At 38.1% G+C, this 13,886-nt stretch overlaps 1 long non-coding RNA gene across 1 annotated transcript in view; it reads left to right on the forward strand.

The window, feature by feature from the left end:
* Positions 1 to 11,135, forward strand: part of LOC131509052 (uncharacterized) — a 45,042-nt gene extending 33,907 nt beyond the window's left edge. Inside the window, exons 4-5 of the long non-coding RNA XR_009260277.1 lie at positions 5 to 124; positions 11,070 to 11,135. This is a non-coding gene — a long non-coding RNA (uncharacterized LOC131509052). The remainder of the gene's footprint in view (positions 1 to 4; positions 125 to 11,069) is intronic.
* Positions 11,136 to 13,886: the final 2,751 nt, after the last annotated feature.

Genomic DNA, 13,886 nt, shown 5'->3' on the forward strand with positions numbered 1-13,886 from the left:
TTAGGCTTTTCTCTGGTCACACTGGCATCCTCAAGGTCCCTGCAACAGAGCAGGCAACAGATCAGACTCTCTCAGAGCCTTTGCTCCAGCTCAGGGGTTCTCAAAGGATAACCCAGGGATCTCTGTAAGTCCTCAGGACCCTTTCATGGGACTAAATGGTCAAAAATAAAACAAAAGGGTCCTTAACATTATTTTAAGAGCATAAAAGAGTCCTGAGACCAAAATATTGGGGATCGTCGCTGTAGCTATTCCACTCTAGCTTGGAGTACCCTGGCCTCAGATATCTATCTGTTCAGCTCAGTCCTGTACCTTCTTCAAGACATTGCCTGTGTACTTTACTCTGCCAGTTGAGGTCTACCCTGGCCACCTAGTCCAAATCTTAGACTTCCCATTTTCCTGTACATTTTCTCTTTTCATGGCATTTATTACCTACAACATACTATCTAATTTACTTAAATAACATATTTATTGTCTCTCTGACTTCATAATGCAAGCTTCAAAAGGGTGAACATCATAGTCAGTTTTGTCCATTGACCTATCCCAAGAGCCTGGGAGAGTATCTGATACATAGTAGATGTTTCCTGAATAAGTGAGTGATGAAGAATTGAATCGAATTTCCAATATACTTTTTTGTGGCGAACATTGCTTAATGGACAGAATTACCAAATCACTATACTGTATACTTGAAACTAGTATATGTCAACTATACTTCAATAATAAAAATTTAAAATATATGTATTTCCAAGGCATATCAAAGTAATGGCTTTACAAAGTAAAGCAAAAATGCCTATATTCATCAAAATTTAATAAATTATTGAGAGAAAAACATCTAAAGAACAAATAATGAAAGTAGCATAAAGACTACAACATTATCCAGTGAACCCATGGCAGAAAAAAGCGAATCTTCGAAACATCTTGTATCAGTAATTCTATGCTTCAGTCTGGGAATGATACACACCACATCCATCACCACTCATTACTCATTAGCTGGAACCAGTCACATGGACCCACCCAACCAAAAAAGGGACCACAAGTACATTCCTACTACCATGTACCTGAAGGCAGGAAGCTGAAAATATTTGACAAACAGCACTATTACATGATGGATTGTGTTTCAATTTGGTAAAGCAACTCAATAACCAAGATTAATAAAATTTCTTATGAAATTACTTCAGAATATACAATGATTATAAAAAGCAAATAACTTCAAGTTTCATTATAAATAATAAATGGCTTATTCTTGATTTATATAGCAGAAAATAAGATATATTACATTATCAAAATGAACTTTATTAATCCCTTGGACTTAGGAGCATTTCATTCTTTTTTGCACATCTTTTTTTCTTTCCTTCCTTCCTTCCTTCCTCCCATCCTTCCTTCCTTCCTTCCTTTTTTCCATCCCGCCTTTTTCTTTTAGCAAATATTTATTGAGCCTTCTGTGTACAGATAATGGTTCTAGGTGATGGGAATTCTAGGTGATGGTTCTAGGTTAATAGACAAGATTCTTGCCCCCACAGAGCTTATAGTCTATTGGGGGAACACAGGCAATAAACAGGTCAGCAGAATTTAAAAATCAAAAGAATTATAGATTGTGAAAAACATTATAACGAAGATAAACGTTTGATAAAGAATAACTGGGATAGTCAGAAAATTCTAAAGTGATATTTGAGATGAGATGTATATAGACCACAAAGGAGCTAGTCTTGCAAAGATCCAGAGGAAGAGGATTCTAGACACACAGGACATGTGCAGAAGTTCTGGCATGACTGAGAAATATCAAGGAGTCCTGTACAGTTTTAACCTCTGAGGAAGGAAAGAGGTGAGAGATGAAGTTAGGGAGCCAAGTAGAGACCAAACTATGCGGAGCTTTGTTGACAAAGGCAATAGGTTTAGATTTTATTTTAAAAGTAATAAAAAGTCACGAAATCATTTTAAGCAGGGGATTGACAAGATTTCTTTTATATTTCTAAAAGATTACATTTTAAAAGACTATATTCTGGGGGAAAAATAGAATGGATAGGGGAACTGTTAAGAAATTAAACACGGAAATCTGGTTGGTCTTGATCAAATTTATGTAACAGAGATGGAGAGAAAGGAATAGAGTCAACACATATTTAATGAGAAAGCCAATAAGATTTCCTGCTGGGTTGGATGTGGAGATAAAAGAAAAGGAAAAACCCAAAGACTGAGGAAATTAGCTGAATGGTGAGCCCATTTACTGACATGGAAAAGGCAGAGAAAGAGTAAATCGGAATTGCGGGAATCAGGAATTCCTTATTTTACATAATAAATTTTATATGCTTCTTAAATATCCAAGAAGCGATGCTGTGTATTCTGGAAGCTTTAACATTAATTCAACATGTATTAAACACTTATTATGAGCACTGTGTAGCAGGGTCATAGGCTTAAGTCATACTATGCTGTGTATTTTTTTTCCTACCCAGATGTAGGAGATTCAAACTGAAGACCAAAGCAGTTGTAGGCAAAACAAAGCAATTACATTTTATGTATATGTGTATACACACACACACATATATGCATATATATTTATTAAAATATGTATACATATTACATGTATGTAATTACATTGTATACATAATTACATGTATACATTAATTACATATAATGTAAATATATATAATATATACACATAAAACATGTTTTATGTGTATATATGTATATATTATATATTAATGTATGTATATGTATATATTACATATGAATATATGTGTGTGTATATACGTGTGTGTGTGTGTGTGTGTGTGTGTGTGTGTATGATGTAATTACTTTATTTTGTCTACAACTATTTTGGTCTTCAGTTTGAACCCCCTACTTCTGAATTAATAAACAAGTTGATTGTTTAATTGCATTTAAATTTAATCCAAACCAACATCTTTAAAAGTGTAATATTCCTTTCTATAGAATAAAAGTTCTCAGTCTCTCATACAGCCTCCTTCATTCTTCTTCGTCTCTCACTAAGAATGGAGTCCATTCATGTGGGATTACATGAGGGGAGCTTAAACAACCTCATGGCAGCCAGGAAGGATCAAGGATCTTGAGGGTAATGTCCTTTGCTTCTTCTGGTTTGTAGTGCAATATTCTTTATCTACCAGGATACTGCTTACCTTTGGAGGTATTTAAGGCTGAAGTTTAAGTTGGGTGCAACTGTGATTTGGCTTCTCTGGTCTCACAGTAGTGACCCCTGGCTGGCTAAGTCTCATTATCTCCCACTAGTCCAGGTCACTGCTCTGGGTCTGGCTGTGCCTCTCATTTGGTCCAAGTATTCTCTAAAATCCTGGCCACTAGGCCTCTTGTTCTGCTAAGGTGACTCCTGGCAAGCTCTTCAGTCAGATGCTCAATAACTTGGGGTCAGTGTATACTACATAGGATCAAAGGCAGCCCAGGAAAGCTACCTGACCGTAGTTCATTTTTAGGTGACTGTGCTTCAACTTGGTGTAAGGCAGCCAGCATGGTTGCTTCCTCCCAGAGTCTCAAATGATGAAGAGGAAGAAAGAGTACCTCTCTACTCTCTGTGTGCTCAGCTCTAGGCCAGAGCCAAAGCCCAGAGAGGGAAAAGTACAGAGACATCTGCTCCCTTCACTGCCACTTTCTTACTCTTTTCTTCTTGCCACAGTTCCCCCTAGTTCAAAAGGGAGTGTGTTTTACCCCAGGGAAGGCCTGGCGGCCTTAGGTAGGAGTGACATCTCTCCATCGCTAGAGAACTAACTACTTAGCTAACATGGCTGTTATCTTGCTGCACAATTCATTTTAGATATCAGAAGCAGAATTTTAATTTATTCTATTTGTATTCCACATACAACAAATTTTAGGTTCATAGAGGGAAGCCTCCTTAAAACCAAGATGAAAGTCATGGGCTCAGAAAAGCAAAAAGAAAACTATATTATTAATTTTTAAAAAGTACTCAAAATATAATAATTTTCTGATTCAATCAATCATCGCATCAAACTTACAAGTTCTGTGATCTTGTTCCTCCCATTTTAGAGAAGAAGAAATGGGTACTTATGAAGACCTTTTTACTTTTTAACTTATAACACAAATTATCGAATTACATTATTGGGACTCTAACCATTCTATCTACAAAGCTCATGCTAAAATGCCTTCTCTTGAAATTTTTGTAGCTAATCCTTATAGAGAGAGGAAAATAACAGTCAAGGATTTCAGCACAGTAGGTAATGCAAATGAACACAGATCAACTTAAAATCTACATTCTAACAAAAGCCCAAAAAGCAAATACTCTGAAACAGAATCAAGTAATGTATTGCTTAGACATGATAGAAGAAAGCAGTGGAGCAGAAAAAACAAAAAAACAAAAAAAACAAAAACCCAAAAAACATGCTAGCATTGTTCTGGGCATATGCTCAAGGATTACGGTCAACCCAAGATCTCAGTAGCTTGATACGACAAAAATATATTTTTTGTTCACATCACATCTCCCATATGAGTTGGCAGACTTTCTGCTCCACACACGGATCCAGGCCAATGGAGCTGTCACCATCTTGTTAGCTACACCATCCGGAACATGCAGCTTCCTCAGGTACTTTGTTAAGGGAAGAGAGAAACTTGAGAAACTTGCATGGGCTTTTGACTCCCTCACCCTGCAAGTAATACACTTACATCCACTACTATTTCACTGGTCAGAACTAGTTCTTTGTGCTCATTCTAATTGCAAGAAGGCCAGGAAATGGAGGAGAGCAAATGGAATGTTTGATCTGTCTCTTTCACAGCCCTATGAACTGATGCACACATCCAGCCGCTTACCCCCTCCTAATCTCAGATCTTTCATTCCCAAGGTTGTTTGTAGGTTCAGGATAAATATTATCCTTATTTTAGAGACTGCTTTACATTTTGTGACTGGGGAAGAATATTCTAAGATCTCTGTAAACCTTTGTTAAAGACTAAGTTACAGTTCTAAGATCATTGCGGGTAATATATTTTGTTTTTAATGAAGCAATGTTTGTGGGATAAGAACACATCTACTCTTACCCCCGTTATTCCCATTAGGAATAAGATACCATGCAAGTAGAAGGTGGGGGCGGGGGGGGGGTCTCTGGTGATCGCATGGTTTCTGTCACCACAACTTTCCTGTAACCACTTGACCTTACTTCTGGTTTAAATACACAACAGTGATTTAAAAGTCAAACACCTAGGTGTTTTGTTTTTTTTTTCCAATTACAACCAACAGGTTTCCATTTACAAAATTCTTTATTACATTACGAGATGTTGAATAAGAGAAATTTGCAAATTTTGGAATATGAACCCAGGGTACCTAAAACCTACGGCAGTAACTTCCTTCAGAAGGAAGTTGTTATCTTTAGGAAATGTAAGGAAGTAGCACCATCTGGTGGGTGAGAAGGAAAGAATATGGAGAATTACTGAATGTGTAAGTGTGGGCACTTTGGAAAAGTATTATTATTACCATAGACATAATCAGGTTTTCAAATGAAAGCTTTTTGGGAGCTTTAGAATTGAGACTTGAGGAATGAAATCCTCTTCTGAGAAAAGAGGGACAAATACAAGGTGTGTGACTTTTCATATTACCATTTCTGATTGGTGGTTGTTCACATGAAACCCAGGTTAATTAAAGCAGCCTTTGGTAATGATGAGAGCATTATTTATAACCTGAAACTATCATCATCAACGAGCCTCCTGTTTTGGTAATCTTAGACAGTTACACGTGCCAGACTAAGGCACTGAGTATAGGCCTCCAATTCACTTAGAATTTATTAGTCAAGGGCCAGCAGGGGGCCCTTCTTCACACCTGTTTGTTGGTCAGTACCAGAAATCAATGGTGAGATCTTTTGACAAAGGCAGGAGAAAAATTTTCGGCTTTTCAGTTTTGAGGTATCTGTGTTCCGTTTACTTAGCTGACATTGTCTCACAACTTGCAAATTGTTTCCTTGAGAGATTAAGTTTGGAGTTCTATTTGGCCATTTTCAAAAGGTTAACTTAGTGAAATAGACCAGCAATGTAGCAAATCTGTTCTGGCATCCTACCTTGACACTTTCACCCCACATTTTCTGTGATGGTAAGCAGCAACAGAAAATAGGAAGGGAAGGGTACAGGAGTAGTCATAGCAGACAGATGTTAAAACTCTACCCACCCATTTATCATTGAGCTTCCTCAAGGCAATCTTCTTTAAGGTCTCTTTTTAGTTGACTTTCTCCCCATGTGTATCCAAACCATAAGTTATTTTAAAATGTCTGAGCCTCACCGCTGTTGTTTAATATAGTGCTGGAAGTTCTAGCATCAGCAATCAGACAACAAAAGGAAATCAAAGGCATCAAAATTGGCAAAGATGAAGTCAAGCTTTCGCTTTTTGCAGATGACATGATATTATACATGGAAAATCCGATAGACTCCACCAAAAGTCTGCTAGAACTGATACATGAATTCAGCAAAGTTGCAGGATACAAAATCAATGTACAGAAATCAGTTGCATTCTTATACACTAACAATGAAGCAACAGAAAGACAAATAAAGAAACTGATCCCATTCACAATTGCACCAAGAAGCATAAAATACCTAGGAATAAATCTAACCAAAGATGTAAAAGATCTGTATGCTGAAAACTATAGAAAGCTTATGCAGGTAATTGAAGAAGATATAAAGAAATGGAAAGACATTCCCTGCTCATGGATTGGAAGAATAAATATTGTCAAAATGTCAATACTACCCAAAGCTATCTACACATTCAATGCAATCCCAATCAAAATTGCACCAGCATTCTTCTCGAAACTAGAACAAGCCATCCTAAAATTCATATGGAACCACAAAAGGCCCCAAATAGCCAAAGTAATTTTGAAGAAGAAGACCAAAGCAGGAGGCATCACAATCCCAGACTTTAGCCTCTACCACAAAGCTGTCATCATCAACACAGCATGGTATTGGCATAAAAACAGACACATAGACCAATGGAATAGAATAGAAACCCCAGAACTAGACCCACAAACGTATGGCCAACTCATCTTTGACAAAGCAGGAAAGAACATCCAATGGAAAAAAGACAGTCTCTTTAACAAATGGTGCTGGGAGAACTGGACAGCAACATGCAGAAGGTTGAAACTAGACCACTTTCTCACACCATTCACAAAAATAAACTTAAAATGTCTGAGCATACACAGCAAAAAGCTCTGGTCAGCCGGCTTCTGGGTCAAGAAAGATGGCATAGCCCAGGGGTTGAAATGCCAGACTCTGGAACCAGATTACCTGGGTGGTTTTTTTTTCCCCCCTGAGACTCTGTTATCCCTCAACTATCGCTCCCAGGTCCCATGTCTCTCACCCTAAGCAGTTACTAATTTACTATCTGTCTCTACAGAGTTGCCTATTTTGGGTATTTCATACAGATGGAATAATATAATAAGTGGTCTCTGTAACTGGTTTCTTTCATTTAGCAGTATTTTTTCAAAGTTCATCCATGTTATAGAATGGATCAGCACTTGGTTCCTTTGTATGACTAATAACATTCCCTTGTACGGATGTACCACATTTTGTTTATTCATTCATTCATCAGTGGACTTTTGAATTATTTTCACCTTTTGGCTATTATGAATAATGCTGCTATAAATGTTAGTGCACCCATTTTTATGCGGACATGTGTTTTCATTTCTCTCCGGACAGAATTACTAGGCCCTAGGAGTGAAATTGCTACATCATATGATAACACTATCTTTAATCAAGACTACCTGACTTTTAATTCTGGCTCTGTTTCTTGCCCTATGTTTGGAGGCAAGTTATGCCTCAATTTGTTTATCTATAAAAATGGGACCAATAGCACTTCATGTGGTTGTTTTAAAGATTAACTAAATTATAATGTGAAAGGCTCATAATATATCCATAAACATCATCTAAGTGTATTTTTTAAATTAATTTCCAGATTTTCTTCCTTAAAGACTTTGTGAGAATCCTTAAACCAGAATGATGTAAGGAATAGTCTCAGGTTTGGTCAGATCTGAACACCTCTTCCTCAACTGTCCCAGCTCTGCAAATCATTTTCTGTTTTCCCATGATGTCTCCCCCACACCATTCTGTGTGTTACTTCTTTTCTTCAGTGCCTTCTAAGGATTTTTAAATAGTACTTATTCTTTGCATTGACAAAAGTTCAAAGTTCACCTAAATAAAGGCTTTATAGAGGCTTCATTTCCCTGCAATACAGTTTGCAAACAGTTGACTTCCTGCTTTACTTATAAACTGTGGGGGAGGTTTTTATTTATTTGTTTGGTATTTTATTCTTAACCTGAGCATCCTACCCTATGTGTCTCTGTCACAGGCAGTTGAAGAACTAGTTTTATTCCATTTGCTTGTAGGAGTCCAAACTGAAATGGCTTCCACCAGGGTACAAGGCCGTGACTCTTTCCCGGTAGCCATTATACATTCTACTAATAGTTTTTCTGATTAAGCCAGTCATGCTTACAATGTGTAGGCTGCATTGATAATAAGCTCCCAAGTCCTGAGATGCTCTGTTTAACAACATGACCCAGAGGACTTTGGGTCACAGATTTTTTTCACTATGAAAACAATTAGCTTGTGGCTCAGGTCATGATCTCATGGTTTGTGAATTCAAGCCCTGCATCAGGCTCTGTGCTATCAACATGGAGCCTGCTCAGGATTCTTTCTCCCTCTATCTCTCTCTCCCCTCCTCCCCCAACCCACTCACTTGCTTTCTCTCACACTCTCTCTCTTTCTCTCAAAATAAATACACTTAAAAAAACAATTAGCTTGACATAAAGATAAAATGTGTTTTATAGTCAACTATCTGGCAAATACATCAAATCATTTTTAGGCAAAGAAGACAAAAGGGGGATTATGTTTACTAAGAGCTTACTGTGTACCATACACTAGTTGCTTAAAGGAATATTCTGCAGTAGGTCAAGGTTGGAGCATGACATAAGGTTCTTTGCCCCTGATAGCACAACTTGGTGTGACAAAATGTTCCAGGGGCTTTGTGACCATCACAGAATGCTCCTAAGGACTGAAACAGATGTCTAGACACACATCTTGTTTTGCACGGGCCCAGGATATCTGTAGAAGAGAACGCAAACCTGGTCCACATGTTGTGTTCAGTCATCCAGAAATCAATCTAGGGGACTGAGCTTCCCCAAAGGAGGGTGATCTAGAGAAAGGGACCTTAGAAACTATGAGAAGATATGGAAGAACAGGCCTGGTAGTTTGCCTGAGTGTCAAGGCGAGCAGTGGCAGCAGAAGACTGTACTCGATCTTCTCTGACATTTCCCCTCTCCTCCTAAACTTGAGAGTGCCATGGAAGGAAAATGCAGGGACACAGGGGACCTAACTATTGAAATATCTGATCATGGGACTCTAAAGAATTTTCCCTACTGTTCAGAAGGAAAGAGAAGCATGAGAACAGCAGCCTAGCGGTCTGACATGAGAATGAAGGACATGAGAATCCTTCACCCACGGGGCTTCCCAGACAGAATAAATTAATGGGAAGGGCTGCCACCAAAAGACCAAATTTTCTACTGGTCACTCAGGTGTGGACTCAAAGCCTTGAGAATCGGGATATTATTATGAATATCAACTGTATGTCCTGGCAGGTGAAGCCTAAGGCTATATGGGTTATGTGCAATTAGCCTACACAATTAACTTTACAAAAGAAAAACTGAAGCTGGGTAAAATAATTTACCTAAGCTCACAGAGATAAGAGACGACGGAGCCAGGAGTCAACACCAGAGCTGTTTGACTCCAAAAGCCAGGAATTTCCCCTATACCTTAAAGCTTCTCAAGATATAAAAGATTCAATGGAGCAGTCACTATTCATTTGTAATACTCCAAACAATAATGATAAAAAGCAACGTACATTGAGCAATTAACATATGCTAATATATGCTAAGTGATTTGCCTGTGCAACTGTGTGATTTACTGAGAAACTGATCAGTATTTTAATTTTTTCTATTGTTTTCACCAAAGAATGATGACAAGATGGCTGTTGGCCCTTGAAATCTAGATTCCCCTTATCTTCGGAGAGAGGGTTTTAATAGGATTCATTGCAAAGTTCTCAGCCAATAAAGGGATTAAACTGGACTGTCCCAAGGGAGGTGAAAATGGAGACTTCGGGCAGGTAGCCCTACACTGGATTTTATTCCTTAATTGAAACATGGGGAGGGTTGTGGATTTCTCAAGTGCCTGGACTCTGCATTCTGGAGATAACAGCCTGTATGTAGATACAACCCTGTATGTAGCAGCCAAATGGAGCCAAGGAGGGAAATAGCCATCCTATGACCAAGAACCAGGAAGATGTAAGCCATTTCGTAAGCTCCAATGAGGAAAACCCCAGTTAATAACTGGTATTGGACTCATCGATGTTGCTAAGTTGTAATTTGGAGATGGTTTTATTTGGAAAATAAAGAACCATGACATCTCTTGCACCTTGAGTGTCACAGAACTATTCATACCTGTTATATATGCAGTAAGCCTCTATTCCCACAACACATTCCTGAAGTTCTATTATCATCCTCTTTTTACAGATAAAGAAATTAGACCTAGGAGTTGAGCAACTTGCCCGTGTTGATACAACTCAAAGTCTTTCTTAACATGAAGAATTTAGGCCTTTCAGACTTGCCAACCTCATAAAAAGCACTGTGACCGTTTCATCTGCATGACTTGAAAACTAATTCAAAGAGTCTTTTATCCATTATGTAAACAGATTGTCTCCCAGCATAAATAGGATGTGTAGCACCATTCCTTCTTATTTTTAAAAAATACTTACTGATATTTAATTATATGTAGGATATGACAGGGTTATTTACAGAGAGGCATGTCTTAAAATTTAGTTGGAGAAATAGAATATATCAATAATGATATCTTTAAGTTTGGAGAGGGTATTGCAGATAGCAAATGCTATAGGAATTTGGATTGGAACACTAGCAGATGGTGCAATGGAAAGACCATCGGGTAATGGGTCCGAAGACATCAGTTCTATTTCTGACACCAGCCACTTCCGGCTCTTTAACCTCCAAGATTCTGAATTTCTCTGTGCCTCAGATTTGTCATTTAGAAATTGTTGGTAATAATGCTCCCTTCTTTCCTTACAGGGCTTTTAAAATTACATGTGCAAAAATCTTTGTAAAACTACAATGAAGCCCGTAAACAAATGAAAGGTACTGTTTTCCCTTTTCATTAGTGGGAATATCTTCATGATCATGTTAACTATGATGATTTATGCATCACCTTGACTAGGCTATTGTGATCTGTTGTTTCATCAAACATCAGTCTAGATGTTGCTGTGAAGGTAGTTTTTAGATGTGATTATCATTTAAATCAGTAGACTTTGAGTAAAGCACATTACCCTTCATAACATGGGTAGGCCATCCAATCAGTTGAAGACCTTAAGAAAAAAACTGAAGCCCTACCCCACCAAAAAAGGTAATGTTGGCTCCACACTGACTTCAGAGTCAAGACTATATGGGTTATAGTCAACCCATGCAAGAATTGCCAGCCTGCCCATCAACACTTCAAATAGCATACTTACCTGCCCCGACATTATTATGAGCCAATTCTTTGAAATAAATCTCTCTCTGCTACCAATATGGGGTATACATAATGTGTGTATACATACATATGTGTATATCTGACATAAACACATATATACACAAATACACACACACACACACACACACACACACACACACACACACATATACCCTACTGATTTTGTTTCTCTGGAGATTGCTGACTAATGAAATAGCTGCTCTGAATGAAGAACTTACTTTGACAAGAAAAATGTAGAAAGCAATCAAAGGAACTTCAGAATGTACTATTTTACTCTCTACATATTGTTGATTGGTCAATTTTTTACTATAGAGCAAATATAGAGTATATTTCATAATAATATCTTCCATTACTCATATGAAATATAAACATTTAATACACCCAAGTAGGAAATATGATGAAACAAGAATGTTTGCTATTGTTCGAGTAGCTGATTTGCCTCTCGGGGACTGAGTGTGTGTCTTTCTTCAAGGCATTCCCTGCGTTAGACCTGCCTTCCCAATCACTGTTTGTCCAAATGGGATGTAACCCATTCTTTTTGGCACAGCTTAATGACCCTTCTATGCAGAAATGCCCAATTCCTCTAGCTGAAAGTGGTTACTACCTCCTTTGAACTCCGTTCCTCTTTTAGTATTCATCACACTATGTCCTGAATTATAGTCATTTGTGTTTCTGTTGTTCCCACCTCTAGAAATAACGATCTTCTTGAGGGTCACTAATAAATCATGGTTTTCATCAGAGCCTGCTCTAGATCCTTGCCTAAAGTGTCTTGATAAATACATGCTGCATAAATAAAACTTTGTGGATCATTTTGGTCTCTGGACTTGAAGTTATTCTCTCCAATTTGTGCAATAACAAGTCCTATAAGAAACTTCTATCAGAGTGACTATAATCTTTTATGTATGGTTAGTGGTCTGGTGCTGAGAATTCCCTTGGTAGTAAAGGAATGAGCAGTAGCTGCATGGAGATTTAGGTACAAGCTTGAAAGTTGGCTTAAAATGACATTTTAAATGAGGGAATTTTATGAGCAGAGGTAGTAAAGTCACTCGGGCTTTAAAGGGTACTCCAGTGACTGTACAGTAACCAAGGTACTTCCTTGTTCTCCCATGGCATGTTCCTGTCACTGATATGAACTCCCTGCTAAATATGTAACGAAAGCAAAGTACAAGTGTCTGTGTGCCCATCAAATATTTCACTTTCAAAGATACTTCTGTGCCCTCAGTGAACAGTGTGTACTTTCCATCCAAATTTGGAACACTTTACTAACTTGACACTGTGTCACTACACACAGTGGCACAAAGATACAGTGACTTCTTAGGGGGGAAAAGCAGAGCTGAAATCTGTTTTGACTTATTTATTTAAGTATTTTTTTATTTTTAATTAATCTCTACACCCAACATGAGGCTTGAACTCACAACCCCAACCCCAATTCGCATGCTCCACTGAATGAGCCACCCAGGTGCCCTGAGCTGAAATCAATTTTAGAGCCACAAATTTTAAAATTGCAATTTAGTGTGTTTGACATTCAAAATTCCTTGTACTTCTGGAGGGAAATTCATCAAAATGGTATGACTGGAGGACAGAGCCTTGTTCTTGAGTTCTATTCAACTAGTTTTACATTTTAATGCAGCTAAAAGTTCCTAAAACCAGAATTACTCTAGAAGACAAGAATTCACACACTATTCTCATTTCATTGATTCTCACACTACACGCAGTTCATCGATCCAATATTGACTGATAACATATGGTAGCACTATGTGGAATGCTAGAGACCCATCCATGAAGAAAACATAGCTCCTACCCTCCAAATGACCACTGTTTATTGGGAGGTGATGGAGGTACACACCGAACCTACTGGTTAATCTTGACTGTTGTTTAATATCACTTTTAGTGTACTCTCCTGTCATTTCACCATGGTAAAATAAATGGTCTCCTTTCCTAACTCGCAAAAGGTAAGGTCTATTCTCTCTTTATATGGCACTTGCCCCTCCCCAACCCAATAAACACAAAGAGAACTGTTCAGAAAGTTCAGTTGTTTGGGATTCAAGCCAATTGAAGACGATTATAATGGGTTATCTCAGAAGGGGAGTGGATAGAGGAATTGAATTATTGTTTGGAACTGAATTCCTGAGGTGGGTAGAGACAAGGGTCCTATTCCCATTCAGAATCCCAGTAGGTGTCAGGATCACTGATAAGGAATGCACATAGTGACTGGTGGTTCAGTCTCTACAGCTGTGGCCTTGCAGGCCTTGGGTCTGAGTTGAGCATGGAGAAAGGCTACTACCCAAGCCACAGAGTAGCCTACCTTCAGGTAGGTCACATGGGCTTGAGCAGTGGCCAAGACAACCCGGTAACTAGAA

The sequence above is a fragment of the Neofelis nebulosa genome, chromosome 4 (genome assembly GCF_028018385.1).
Source record: "Neofelis nebulosa isolate mNeoNeb1 chromosome 4, mNeoNeb1.pri, whole genome shotgun sequence".
Lineage (NCBI taxonomy): Eukaryota > Metazoa > Chordata > Mammalia > Carnivora > Felidae > Neofelis > Neofelis nebulosa.